The sequence below is a fragment of the Tamandua tetradactyla genome, chromosome 16, assembly GCF_023851605.1.
Source record: "Tamandua tetradactyla isolate mTamTet1 chromosome 16, mTamTet1.pri, whole genome shotgun sequence".
NCBI lineage: Eukaryota > Metazoa > Chordata > Mammalia > Pilosa > Myrmecophagidae > Tamandua > Tamandua tetradactyla.
This window is the reverse complement of record NC_135342.1, coordinates 7,498,311-7,514,077: the sequence shown is the minus strand read 5'-3', so window position 1 is coordinate 7,514,077 and position 15,767 is coordinate 7,498,311. Positions and strand designations below refer to the sequence as shown.

Here is a 15,767-nt window from a genome sequence, read left to right as displayed (position 1 = left end):
AACCTAAATAGTTTATCAATGCAAGAAGAAGACACAGGACTCCTGGGGCAGAGACAAAGCTGTTTATTAGTCATGGCACAACAGACAGTATGAGATTAGCATATGCTTAATTTCCCTTGCCCTCTGAGTCCAATGAGAAAGATACAGAAAATCATATATGGATACAGCTCCTCCATTGGGTCAAGTCACTGTGGACTAACTGAACTTAGGAAACTCCAGTCTTTGCAAGGGGACTGATAGCACACCTACTTTACTCTTAGCTTTGGCAGAAGACAGTATCTTTATTACATAGGAAAGCAAACCAGTTTACCCTCTGTCCCAGAGTGAGCTTGTATTCCTGTCTTCCAATTTTATTTTCTGAACAAACATCCTTGATACAGACATGCCAATGTGTGTCTAGAACACAATATGCCAATGCCTCTCCCAGAAGAGACATATACCAGAAAGACTCTGATGAACACCTGTCTCCCAATGATACCAACCCCTTTCTACACTGTCTGCCCTCCAGGAAATTTCCCAAGGAGTGCATAATTGATTAAGCTGTTTTAGGAATTGGGAGCAAGTCTATAATATTCACCTCATGCTCTATTTGATGGAGAATATTATCACCAGGGTGTCAAGAAATAGGATGAGTTCAACAGGTAATATAGACCTTAACATTGCCCCTTAGGGTTTGGACCCAATCTGATGAAGTAATGTCATCAGCCATCAGGATCTACCTCATATAGTCAGGTGACTTTCTCCAAGTTTCTGTACTAATGTTTCTGCTGGGCCAGAGGCACTAATTCAGCTATTAAAGGATGAATTAGTGATTACCCAGATTCCACATTGGCCTGCTAGGAGAATGGTAATGTCAATATCATCCATCACAACCCTGGCCAAATAACTGATGCAGAAAGGAAACGACATGATTCCACTGACGTAAAAAAAATCCACAACAAGAAAATCTTACCCCTGAGACTAGTTAGTATAATAATGTAATGGAGGGATGGAGGGAAGAGTTACTTTTTTGCCTTTTTTGGAGAGATGCAGATACTCTCAATTCAGATTGGGTTCATGGTGGCACAGTTCTGTGAATACACTATAAGGCTGAATTTAAAACTTCAAATATGGCTTTATGCTATGAAACACCTCTGTTAGCTGGGAAGACACATGGTGACACCTGTTAAATTTCTCTTCTCATTTAATAAGGCCTCCCTCAGGGTCTTTTCCTTCTGCATCTTCAAAGTTCTGTGGCTATGTGGGTTCCATCAGCACTGAAGCTTTACCCAAAATTGTTCCCTCTTAAAGGACTCCAGTAAGCAACACCACGTTGAATGGGTGGAGACATATCACCATGGAAACCACCTAAGCAAAAAACAATATGTGCAATTGGATGGATCACATGTACATAGAAACAATAAAAAAGATCCCACCAAGCAATATTGAATGAGGATCAAAGAAATGGCTTTTTGGTGGGGGTACATAATGGTTTCAAATGAGTGCATTCTACCCTCTGGACACCCAAAAGACATGTTCTTTCCATACACAAAATGCACTTATTCATTACAATATCAGAAGTCTTAAACCATTTCAGTAGCAATATAAATATAATACAAATTCAGAAGCCATAAAAATCTCATCAAAGTCAGCAAAGACATTGTGTATCATAAGGCTAAATTCTCTCGCTTTGAATCTGTAAAACTCAGAAAAGTTATTTACTGGCAACAATCAAAGGAGGACAGTCATAGGATACATGTTTCCACTTCCATAGGGAGAAGTTGGAAGGAAAAAGAGGCCATGGGACCCAAATAGTTCTGAGAACATGTAGGGCAAATTCCATTAGATTTCATAGTCTGAGTGTCATTTATCCTCATGGCTGTAGAAAATGGCAATCCCACCCTTTCTAAGGGCTTATGCAGCAACCCTTTTCTATCCAAATGCAACCATGGGGGAAACTGGGGAGACCACCTTTTCCTCGGCTTCACCCTCTTCAAACAATGGGGCAACACCTTGGCTCTCTGCCATCTCCAGGGCACATGTGCAAACCCCTCAGAAAAAATATGGTGGCAGCAAGGCTCTCCCCAACCCCCAAGGAATGAATGCTACTCTCTCCATGATGTGAGGCAGTACAACCCTCACAGAACATGGAGGCAGAAGGCACACCCTCTGCTTCAGGGCAAATTCACCCTCTCCATACCTAGCTTCCATGGTTCTTCCTTTGAATATATTGTTTTCTTCAATTTGTCCCTTTGCTGTTTCTTTTAGCCCAGACTGGCAGTGATTCCATTTATACAGAACTCACAACACTGTTGTTGATTTATGTAGTATGCAGGGATAATAAGCTTTGGACAATTAGACTTTCCACAAGTCCTTCCTGGATAACACAGTCTCCAATACTGGGTTGTCTTGTAGTAGCTGACTGGTTCTGTGCTTGGTTAAATCCTCACAAAGGGAACTATTCTCTGAGGTCTCAGTTTCTGAAACCCCAGAATTTTTCAGATCCTCAATTTTTGGTTTCTTTGTACCTAAGAGTTCAGATGTCAGCTTATCTCTTTCCTATTGCATTTCTCTATAAGTTGCAAGGAGAAACCAGGCTGCACTTTGTACATTTAATTTGGAAATCTTTTCAACTATGTATCCCACCTCATGGCTTTCAAAATTTTCTTTCCATCCAAAATCAGTAGTCAAATTAGTAAGATTCTTTGCTACTTAAAACAGGGACCACCTTTCTTCCAGCTTGCAATAATACATGCATCCTCTCTGCTAAGGTCTATCAGAGGCACCTTTAAAGTTCTCATGTTTGCTCAATCTCCTTCAATATAAAGAGTCCTTCCAGCTTCCCTTGATTTTTGTATTCTTGTCATTTTGAAGACTTCCTATTATTTATGTAGAATGGGACTGAATTTGTGTTTTTCTGTGTTTCTCATTATTAGAATCAGTTTCAGACTTACTATGTTTCTTACCCAGAATACCACAGCAATGATGTGTCCATATGGGGTAATGTTACCACGAAGAAAATGGTATCAATTTGTCTCATCAGGCCTGTTGTTAACTTTGCTCACTTATAGGACTCTTTGCCAGACTTCTCCATTCTAAAGGTAGTACATATTCCTTGTGATTAATCAGTGTCCTGAGGAAATTGCAGAATGATGTGCATAAGATACCATGCCTCATCTGGAAATTCCACTTTCTTATTTAGAATCTGTTTGTTTATTTGTAGCTTGTATTGGAAAATAAAGATGCTCAACTTTGCTTACTGGAGATATTGGCTTTGGCAAGTGAAGGCCCTAGAACAAGGCCTCTGTCCTGTTGGTTTCCAGTTTACTCCACACTCATGTCACAGGCTCTGTATTCCACTTTGTATTATAAGAAAAAAGCATGTAATTATTATCTGTTCAGTTTCAAAATGCTAACACAGAAGTCAGCACACATGAGATAAAACAAATTTCCAAAAACACAAAACCAAGGCTTAGTAACAACAGTTCTTATTTTACTTTATATTGGTTGTTTCCATCATGTGTTTAAAAATCCACAGAATCACCATTTTTTGAAAGAAGTATAAGTGGTTGTTTATTATGGGGGTGATTAATTTGTTACTGTCTTATAATGGTAAAACATATAGTAAGAGTTTGTTATAAAATAATGCAAATGAGAAGGAATTGTGGTTGGTTCATTCGCATGTAGCACTGTTAAAAATACCTGAGTTATGCCTGACATTATTATACAGTTGTTTCATATGAGGCAGATCAGTTCTAAGATACCTTACAGACAGTGAGGGCATAGGTAAGTCTTTAGGAACTTTATATATATTTGGAATTCACACACACACAGTCACACACACACACACGTGCACACACAAGACATTTTATTCATCATCCAACCAAGAGAAGGTTAGAAAATCCCTGTTAATTTGAAAACATTTCCTATGCAATTTACAACATATCTCTTTTTCTATTTTTTAGCATCTTTACTCTCTAGAAAGAATTAGCATCTACATTGTGATCATTGCTAAAGGAGGAGGTGCTTGTCTTTTCTCTATGGGATTCACTGTCTCCCAGTTTCTTATTAGAACTTCTCACGTCAGGGTAGTGTGGCTATGGAGTTGAGGGGCAGGAGTGAGATTCCCCAGATTTACAGCTAGTGAAAAAAGACAACATCGTATCAAAGACACCAGGTGTAGTAAGCCACAAATTCTCAGGGAACGTGTGGGAACCTACAATCCTTGGCTTTTTCCAAAATGAATGTTTCAATCTTGCTCATCAACCTCCTTCTTATACATATTTAACATGCTTCAATTTTGCTTCTTTCATGTATGAAGATTTAAAAATGGTGTTTCTTATTTGCTGATCATTTGCAGCAAACCTTAAACAGTTTGTATTTGTTTCAAAGTTACTGTGTTTGAACTTCTGACAGTGGTATATGTAAATGAAGGAATACATTTTTTAATGCAGATGCTTAAAACCCTGTTCCCACTACTTTATCCCCCTAAAGATGACATCACCCAAAAATGTAACTGCTTTTCATGTAGACATTTAACAAAGTGGATAGCTGGCAATATAAGCTTCAAACTTCTTAATTCAGTTTAACAGGGTTATGGTCCTGTAGCATAGTAAATGAACAATCATTTTAAATATTTAATTTAAAAATATTTTTGAGGGACTCTTTTTTTCCTTTTTCATGTCAATAGTAAAACAAATTCATTACTACACCATTTAAATGTGTTCTTCTAATTTCACTTTAATAAAGTAAAGCAATTAATAATGTTTGGTTCTTTCATGGGTACTCCATGAATGTTAGTATCCCTTTCCCTATTTGCATGATCAAACTGATCAAATCTTTCTGAGGCATTAACTTCTAAAAGCTGACTTTGTCAGCTAAAAGACGTGTGTTTGAATAGTTAGTGCAAACCTCCTCAATCTGGGGAATTCGGAGCTGCCTAAGAGCTTGTCTTTCTTGTTCATAAACCAGGAAGAGCTGCCATGGATTTGCTTTCCTTCACTGTCATCCCTTGGCCCAGGATTCCTAACAGATGCCAGCTTCTGCATGCCCTGGTTCGTGCAGTGTCAGTGATTCTTTGGCTGAGGCGCTGGCCTGGGTCTTCCCTAGATCACCAAGCATTAGCTTGTTCCAATTGAGTGTGCACAAGGACTTGCCAGCTCACTGTGTGGGATGGGTGGTGCTGGTAGTGGCTTGGTTTTATTATTTGTGTTATGTATTCTGCCCATTTGATTCTAGAACCTGAAGTCAATTGCAGGGTATTCAAAGTCCTTGGAAAAAGCACCTGGTAAAGAGCCCACAGTGTCAGAGTGCAGAAGGCAAACAGCTTCACACACTTTCTACCTCATAGAGTATTTCACATGTTGGAAACACTACAGAACCAGTACCTACGTCAGACAAGTTGCTTAAAATTTGTGAGGCTCAGTAGCCTTATCTCCTAAAGAAGCATAATAACATCCCCTCACAGTTGGGATATTCGGTGAACATATTAGTTCCAGGGCTGCTATGACAGATATCACACACTGGTTCTTTTTTTCTGGTTTTTTTTTCATTACAACTTATTTCTAGCATATCTGTTTCTACAAGGCAAATAAGCAGATATGGTGTGCTATTTCAAAGGCCCTCTGGGAAATCTGAAGGACAGTTTAAAGTTAAAAAAAGAAGCTGTTACATATCATTTGATTTGAGATGGCAAAATGTCAAATATTTCTTGATGGTTCCACCTTGGTTAAACAGTATTACAGGTTACTGTGAAATTATACTTTCCTCTGTTCTTTAATCAAAATGCCAATAAAAGATATTAAAAGTAAATGTAAAAGATAAAATGCTGTTTCAAAAACATTTTTCTCCAAAGTGAGAATTGTTTCTCTTAAACAAAAAAATAAAAATAAAGTAAAAAATTTTTCAAAAATAACAGACTCTTAGGTTTTGATGTTGATATTTCAAAACGAACATTTATGACATCTTACTAATTGCAGATAATTAATATACAAAATCTTTGTCATATTAATAGAAAGAAACCAAATATATTGATACAGTTTTGTATCAATATACTATTTTTTGTATCAATATACTATTTCATACTATGACTCCTAAAATCTTATACCTAGACCCATCAACTCTTACCTAACTACAGTCAAAAGAAATAAAATTATTTTTCCCCAAACCTTCTAAAACTTTATTTTTAACTTTCCCAATTTACTGAGTGTTTATATTGGATCTACATACTGATATTTCATATATCTGACTCTACACTCTGATGCAGTTAGATGGGCTTGGGATATTTTGTTTTATAAGACTATTAGTTATAATCATTTTCCACATAATGATATAGGAACATTAAATCATTGTATAAGCTCCTCCCAGTTTTCACATTCAAACTTTTAATTAAGTTTTTATGCTGCACAAAATAAATTATCACTTTCAAACTTTGCTGTAGACGTTGTACATTCTTTTATAAATATCACTAGTGAAAATAGCTTTCCTGACACGTGGATATGGATATAAATACAACTAAACTGAGAAAACAGAACAAGAAAATGGTACCCTCTTCTTAACTATTTTTTTAAATCTTTTTCTTCTCCCACACTGCAGTCTTCACAATAAAAGATGCTACTAAATAAGAAATCTTGCTTTGGTGCTCAGGAGCCTGTATTTCAGTGCCTTCTTTCTCCAACAGCTTTTCGAACTTTTTCCTAAGCAAAATTACAAAGTTACAACATCTGGAAAGATATTTCTCTGCAAAGGGGAATACAGATAATTTATAATAAATTATAAAATAAAATTTCTTTTGAACATAAGATAGGGGGATATCACCTATGGCCTTGGCAAGATATGTGCAGTCTATTTTATTAGCATTGGCTGCATTATTTCATACCTCCCCTTAATACTGCTACTTTTGGCTGTAGGGCATTGACTCCATGTACACATCCTGATAATTATTCATCCTCTTGATTAGAATTACAATCCATTTTGGTTTATACTGCCTCCAATTTCTAGTTTTCACTTTAGTTTCTAATTCTACCCAGTATATGCTTCTGTAGAGCTTTTTTGGAACAATTTATAGTCAGCTTTTAGGATTTTCTTGAAGCTTAGAATCCACAACATTTAACAAGGAGAGACATTTTCTGTAGAATCACTGCTTCAACAGCCATCAATTTCTGAGCTTCTGTCTTACTCCAAGTACCATGACTTGTTTGACTGCCGATCTGTGAGAATTTCAGGACAACTTAGAGGCTACTTTGGGGCTCCATATTTCCAATATTTTCCCAGTCATTTCCATGGAGGGAATGATGTATCTTTAATTTCTCCATATCTCGTTTACTATGCTGGCCTTTGTAATAACTAATATCAAACCTCTTCTTTGCTCTATAATATTTTGGTTTAAGGTCTGAGCAATGCCATTACCAATGTGCAATCTAATGAGTATTTTCTTTTTAAGATAGTGATTATCAATTTCTCCTCTGTATAACTGTCAGTATACAGCCTCATGACTGCATTCTCAGTTCCTCCCAGGGGTAAAAATTCTTGCACACTTTTCTCCAATGATGTATTCCACTTTACTGAAAATCTGCCATATAAATTAGAGTCATCTTGCTCTTTAAATTCTTTAATCCATCCCAAGTCTTCTCTTTAGGTGCATCTCCATCTTCTACAGTACTAATCTCATCCATGTCTTGTGTTTTTTGGGTACAGAAGTACCCTCATTCTCACATCTCTCAGGTGTGACCAATGTCCCATATTCCTGGTTATATGAATTTTTTTTTCATTTTTTCTTAAACTTGTTTTATCACCAGATACTGGCTAGGTTTGAAATTTCATTTTCTAGACTCACAGAGAACGGGGAATCCTGCCCATGCAGTCCCTCCAGGAATTAAGTCAATACTCTCATATGGGTTTTCTTTACATCACATGATAATTATTTCCTCTGCCTTTTAAAATTATTTCCCCCTAACCTTATTATGCAGCTATTCTGACCCACTTTTACAAGGCTTGATACCTGAATACAACTCATCTGATTCAGACATTTTTGCTGACTTTTGTTCCTTGCTCATATCAACATAAACAATATTGATGTTCTTTTGAAATTTTTTCTTTGCAGATTCTCAAGATTTACTTTACTCAAAAGGCTATGCATACCCCTGTTTCATCAGGTGCACCTAAGGCACTATTTCTTTTCTTTCTATTTGTTTGAATATGTAAATGGCAGTTTCATTCTCATCACAGTTTTCCAATTTCTTCAAAAATGAATTCCTGGAAATGTTTTCTCTTTTCAATGCTCTTAGTCATTAGAGACTGTTCATTTTCCATGGAGGAGTATCTTGACTCCTTAAATACAAAATAGTTTTTATTTACTTGTCAGGAACTGGCGTGTGGATTTCAAATATGCTAGATTTACTTTTCATTTTATTACAATAGTGAAACTTTTAGTTGTTTTTTCCTGGAAGTAACTTCTAGGTTTGTCATTTGGATGTTCTTATTCAATTCAAATCATTTGAGATTGAAATGCTTCTTCTGCAAACATCCAAAGGTGTCACCATCTTTCTTCTGAATCAATACATCATGTATACCTTACATATTTCTGTTACCAAAGTTGTCTCAGAAACTATCTTTAAGCTGACATCCTACAAAACACAATTACTGACAAAATTATCCTTGTCAGAATAAAGACTGATTTTGGTTAAATTCAAACAAAAGTTTTATCAAAAAATTCATAAACCTTTTATCATATAAACATCTAGTAGATGTAATACTAGCTTAGGTGATCAGGAGACATCTTTAAACCTACATACCTTTTTTCTGTGCTAAGCTCCAGCTAGAATTTTAAATGTCTTATATAAGTGGATCATTTTAGGATTAGAAATTAACCTACAATAGTCCTGACCTCTGCTCTTGATCATGGACAAAGTTTCTCAAGGAGGTGCCATTCTGGCAGTCTCAGAAAGTCTGCTCTTATGAGGCATTTTCTGAATTCAGTTTGGACCTTTTGGGAAGGGTACTCTAACCATAAAGTCCCTTCCTCCTACTCCAGCGCCTTCTATCCCAATTATTCCCTGCTTTCTCCCAAGCTACTCTCAATGATCTTCTCCCATTTCACTCCTCTGCTTTCCTGCGCCCATTTATGCCTCAGACACCCACTTCCCTTCTTTTCCAGAACCTGCAAACCCTCCTATTATCTGCTTATGCCTCGTGTTCTTTAATTTTTCATAGACATGAAGGTCCTTATTCCTTTTGCTTCCCCTACCCTTTACACTCCTCCATCCATTAATTTCCCATTCACTACTATCCCCTTCATTCCCAGGTACCTCAGTACCACATGTAGCCACAGAATCCAATAAACTGTGCATCCTTAAATTCCTTGCAAGTATTTCCTCCTTATTCTCTTAAGCCTAATGGTACACTTTCACCTCTTTCATTTTTAACCGAACAATGACTTTTAACCTTCTGTCTTCCCTCTGCCCCTGAATTCTCAATGCCCCTTATGCCTTCAGGTTTCTTATCCCTCATCTTATTCCTATCTGCCCTTTTCCTATGTCCTCATTTCCACTTCACTTTTTCTCACATGCTCACTCTATCCTTCCCTCTAACACCACATTTTAGTGATGTTCTTAGGCTTAAAATTCTCATGCTCAGTGCCTATAAGTTGAAACATTGAACTTACTGTCCTTTGGGTCAATGCATAATTTGAAGGAGCACGATGGGTGAAATGGACCTTTTAAATCATCTATAAGTCAGGAGATACCATTATTCTTCCCAAAATGGATACATCATCAAAATATATATGCACACAATGACTGTCTGAGTGTCATTTTATGAATGTGGGTAGGACTGTATATGTTTGAATCATTGTGGGTCATAGTGGGTGTATATATATGTATGTGTGTTTGTGTTGCATGAGTGGAAGAGTGTGAGATTGTTATGGAAAGTGTACATGGGTGTGGTCAAGGAAAATTATGTGAGGGTATGTGACTATGCATTCAGTTGTGTGGGTGCACATGTACATGTGTTTCATCTGTGTGTAAATGGTAACTGTGTGTGCATTTGCATGAGAAGTAGGGCTTGTCCAACACTATGGTTCTTATCCCTGATTAGGATATCAGGGTCATTAGATAGTAAACTTCTATCAAATTGTGATTTGGGGCAGGGGGTGAACCAAAGGACTAATTTGAACTCAGTTTAAATTTTTTAACTAATTGCACAGGCAACTAGTGTGCATTACTGATAGTTAAACAAATGTGTGTGTGTGTGTGTGTGTGTGTGTGTGTGTGTAGAGAACTGTGGTAACTACTCAGTGCCCATGAACTGAGCAGCACCATTGGCTTATCTGATAGCTGAGAAATGTAGACTTTGCCTGTTAAACCATCTGATCTTCATGCTCTTAGTTTTGAGGGATCCATAAACTTCTCTATGTCTATGGATATTGTTCTATTTAGACTTCTCATCACTACTGGAGAGACAAAATGGGAAAGTACATTTTCCAATAAACACGTGAATGAATCAAAATTAATTGGAATTGAGCTATTCAAATGAGTTCCATAATTTTTAATACAAATAACTGGAATCATATTCTTTCTTTTACTTGTATGACTTTACACATCCTTCTCAGGTATATTGCCTGATTCCATTTCTGTGGTCATAAATTATGGTGAAGTTGAGTGGACAAGATTTGGAAAGAGCTCTATGCTGTGTAGAAGGATTTCTTAGGGAATCAGAGCATCCAGTGAGATGCATCTACCTCACTGTCAGTCCCTCACATGCAAACCTCAGCATTACTTGCAACTTTCATGTGAGACTTTGTCTGGCTCCAGGGTTTATGGGAAAGAAGGAGCCTCTTCCAAACCCTCTGAATCTCTTTGGAGAATTATTTTCTGGTAATTATCAACTGGGAAAAATTTAAGAAATATTCTGAGTTTCCAAATCCTGCAGTCTCATTGCTGCTATAGGTGGAATGATAATTACAGTTTTGGAGAATTTGAGGTCACAGAACCAGAAGCCCTTATCTCAGGGTTAGGCTGCTTCCTCTGCCACTTGACTCATGACTGTTACAGAGAGCCAACTGACTTGGCACCTGAAAAGAGTAGGGTGAGAATTGTCTATATCAGTCTAAGGAGACTCTGTAAAGAAAGAACACATATGAGCAATCTTGTAAGCAATCATGTTGGAGAAAAGGGAATCTGCTGGTGTTCAAAGTTGTCAGTACCAACGTCTCAGGGACAGAGGAGTCATTCCTAAGGCCCAGGCTAAGCTGGTATAGAGAAATGGGAGTCCGAGACCAGACACCAACCTCTGAAGGCCCCTACTGGGATGTAGTGTCATCTTCAGTAGCAGTCAATTCTGATCCTCATTGGAAGCAAGTATTCTACCCTCTGCAGCCATGAACCAATAAATTCCTGTTGTTATGCCAATCAATTGCATAGTATTTGTTTCATAACCAGGAAAGTAAAATGTATGATGTGATGAGATGTAATATTCTCTCTCAAAACACCAAAAAACTCAGTCTAATCATGAGAAAGCATCAGCCAAGCCCAACTTCATGGGTGTTCTAAAAACTCCTGTCAGTATTTGACCAACCTGTGAAAGTCAACGGAAACAGGGAAAGACTGAGAAACTGTCATAGTGCATAGGAGACTGGGGTGACATGGTGGTGAAATATGATTAAGTGTCCAGAAATGCATCTTGAAATGACAAGAAAAAGGACATTTGCATTAAAACTGGTGAAATCCAAATAAAGCCTAAAGTTTATTAAATAACAATGTAGCAGTATTGGCTTCCTAATTTTGACAAATATACCTAGGTAATGTAACATGTTGATATCACAGTTAATGGAGTGAGGAGTAAATGTTTTCTTTCTGCAAAATTTCTATGTATCTAAAATTATTCCAAACAAAAGTTTACCTTAAAATTGAAATGCTTTATAATTTAAGTATTGTAAAGGGAATTTTATTAAAAGTAATTTTTATGCTTGTGTTTTTATCCAGATTGTTTTTTTTGAGGGTATCCATTTTGTTTCCTTGTCTTTTTCAAAAGCAGTAAAATTCTCCATTAAAAAAACTTGATTCATGTCTTGAGGAGCACTACTCCACAAGTAGGAGCATTACTCCTTTACTTCTCAAAAGTTGATTAAAAACTCCTCCATAAACTTGTTTCTTAAAATTGAAAGCACATCAGAACACCCTGAAATCTCTTTATTTTCACTACAGCCACCTGTCCTCAAGGCTAAAACAAACAAATTTACCTTCTGAAATCCCAAATGTCTATTTATTTGTTGCTTCCCATCTTATAACCTTTGTTTCCCTTTAGTGCATTTTTCCATTGTTTTTAACTGACAATATTTTAATATGCTACTCTTTTGGCATAAGCATTGTGTTAGTTCCTTAGAGCTACTACAACAAAGGATCATAAACTGGGTGGCCTGAACAACAGAAATATATTCCCTTACAGTTCTGGATGTCAGAAATCTGCTATTAAGGTGTGAGGAGGACCATGCTTCCTTGGAAGTCTCAAGGAAAGTAGACTTCCTTGCCTCTTCCTAGCTTCTGGTAGCTGTTGGCACTCCTTCATGTATCACTTCCAAACCTGTCTCCAATGTCACATGGTGTTCTCCCATGACACTGTGGCTGAATGACTCTGTGCTTATAAGGAAGCCAGTAACATTGGATTAGGGCCCACCCTCATCCAGTATTATATATGTTAACGTGCTTATGCCTGCCAAGAACCTGTTTCTAAAAAGGGTCACATTCACAGATTCCATGTAGACACAAACTTATGGGGGGGGAACAATATAACTCACTTCAGGCATCATTACATATCAACTGATGACCATATTTCTTATTAAAATACAAAACTGAGAAATTTGGCTCCAATTCATTCAATAAAATCAGCCTATTATTTCCTCCAACTTTACCTGAGGTAACTTATATGATCATACACAGCCATGCCTCCTTTCCCCCGATTTCTGAAAGGATCTTACATGTTACTCCCATTTTTAAAGGATTGGCCTAAAAATTCAATAATCAATTAATGCTTTGGAAAATTTAACATGCAAGATAAAAATTTACATCCTCTAATGCCATGCCAGTGTTTCCACATTATTCCAGGATCAACTGTTTTTGTTTTTTTTTTAACATGGGCAAGTACTGGGAATCGAACCCGGGTCCTCTGGCATTGCAGGCAAGCATTCTTACCTGCTCAGCCACTGTGGCCCACCCTGGGATCAACTGTTTTATTATTGCATGGAGGCTAAACTTCCCCACTACCACCATTGATAAATATAACTATAATAAAGAGTTACATAATATTACATTATATTTCAATTATTATTTTTTATGTTATTTTATTTATGTCACTGGGGCAAAATATCAATCTGTCCCATTCACCTGTCTCTCTGCAATGAGACTTACTCATAATTGTGCTTAAGATCCAAAACAGACAATATACATTTTTCTGATAAATTGAGCGAATTGTGCAATCTTTCCACAGCAGGTAGCAGAGCTTGGAGGCAATGGATTCATAGCTCTTGAGAATAAAGGGGCTGATTGTTCACCAGTTACAAACTGGAGTTACCAAAAAGAGCCACATAAACATAAATGATGGAGGAGAGGGCACAGCAGGATGTCTTCTAGAGGAAGAGTGCTCAAGGAGGCTCTGTTCTCGACGGAAATGTTAAGGAGAGACTGTTCCTATAAATGTGTTGGACTTGTTGCTTGTATTTGTACAGGACAAAAACTGTGGAGCCACTGCCCAAAATCATGAGTCCCAAGCACAAACCGTCATGGAAAGATAGATAATGCAGCACACAGTGATTCTGAAAGTTTGTCACAAGTTTGAGCAGGGCAGTATCTCAAAGAATTTTTTTCTCTGTGATGTTTTTATTAGTATATTTTCCACTTGCATATATATAGGATAAATGATATTTAAAAGGATGAGCCATATCCAGCAGAAGATGTTGGAGGGGACGGTGCACTTTTGAACTCTTAATTTAAGCTTTGCCTACTGGGAATTCACAGACTGATTGCAATGGCCTGGGTGATACTCAAAAGGCAGATGCTGCCAATGGACACTTCTTTGGTCATTCTGTGTACATATAAAACAAGTTTGTAGTCAAAATAATTGAGGAAATGTTTCATCTCAAAAGCTGCCATTGTTTCTTGAATTCCTGTAAAGAGAATTACCAAAGATTTGGCTACTGACAGGTGCCTGATAATAAAATCTGTGACCCTTAGCCTGCATCCACTAAAGCAAAGGAAGATGAAATTATACAAGTGTGAGAAATTTCCCTGGATTATAGTAACTATCAGGAGCAAAAGGATCATTCCTATTTTCAAATCCATGGCAGCTGTTCCATCATATTCTAGAATTTGCCATTCAAATTCACAAGCAGGGTCTGCAAAGTACATGGAAACATGAGTTGCCAGCTACATTTTCATGAAAAAAGTAATCCAAAACTTTACACTTAACATTGCTTCCATATGAGCATTAATTTCTACGATATATTTTGATTTTGTTAAAGTATTCCCCATGTTTTATGTTTTTTAAATAGCTCTTACAATGTATTGGTCACTCTGAAGTTTACCACTTTATAGGTTAGAAACTAATATCATGCTCCTTTTACAGGCAAGGAGAATTTAGTCATGAGTAGTCTAAGCAACTTAGGCAAATAGAGGTAGAATCAGAATTTGAAACTGGGTGGCCTGGTTTTAATGATACTGCTGTTTAATCTTGTGCTAATGTAACAACTATACTATCATGCTCAAAACATCCAAATACCCAAAATGTTGTCATATTTTAAATTTATTTTATTTTATAACCTTAGCTCTCATCATTTCCCATCCTTCTATTTTTTTCTACAAATTAATATCACATATGGATGAAAATTCCGAAGTCTTCATACAATGTGGATGCCCTGGATAATTTTCCATGACCCGACTGGACTTTTCTTTTGTGGTTAAATCTTAGGATGGCAACGTCCTATATTTTTTCCAGGAATTAAACTCTAATGTATCCATCATGGAATTCATTACAAAAAAAATTGTCATTTTTTTCTAGCTAAGACCCTCAATTATGAAAATAAATTTTTAGTTAAAGTTTTTCCCTTAACTCTGGAGGAAAATAATCTTACCATGCTTAGAAGACCACAAATGTTTTCAATAGTGACACACGGAGTGCCTTTATTAAAAACACCACATTTAAATTACAGAGGGTGGGCCATGCAATTACATTACATTACAGAAGGCAAAGTTCTTGCCTGTCATGCCAGAGACCTGGATTCGATTCCCAGTGCCTGCCCATGTTAAAAATTAAATAAATAATTTATAAAAAATAATTATGTTTCAAATGCCCCTTAATTGCAATATTTTTGCTTTGTAACTAAGTAATTCAATTAGCTCCATCATACTCATTATCACTCATTATCATTATCACATTAGCATACAGCATTTATAGCAATAAACACACTATTGAAGATTTTTCTACAACTTCAACACATCATGTTGAAAAATGGGTTAATTGCCAAACTGAAAACTTGAATCTCCTTAACATTCAGATTTTAATACCACTTGGTTCAAACATGAAGAACCATTTTCAAGTGAGGATTTCATTAAATTATACTAAGGAGCAGTCAAGTGTTGGTACAGGGTGTTGGGTAACTAAAATCTCTCCAAATGCTCACTTCAGGTCTCAGGAATTATCATCATTACTGTGTGAAATTGGCATTGGAAGCATTTCAAATCCATAAGAAACCCTTTTTCAGACATTATCAGTTACCCAGCTCCTGCTATGTCTTCTTCTCT

The 15,767-nt window shown here is 36.7% G+C and overlaps 2 pseudogenes; both read right to left on the bottom strand.

Moving 5' to 3' along the window:
* Positions 1–6,536: 6,536 nt before the first annotated feature.
* On the bottom strand, positions 6,537–7,836 carry LOC143658272 (transcription termination factor 1 pseudogene; annotated as a pseudogene).
* Positions 7,837–7,852: 16 nt separating this feature from the next.
* On the bottom strand, positions 7,853–8,384 carry LOC143658270 (transcription termination factor 1-like; annotated as a pseudogene).
* Between the last annotated feature and the right edge of the window lie 7,383 nt (positions 8,385–15,767).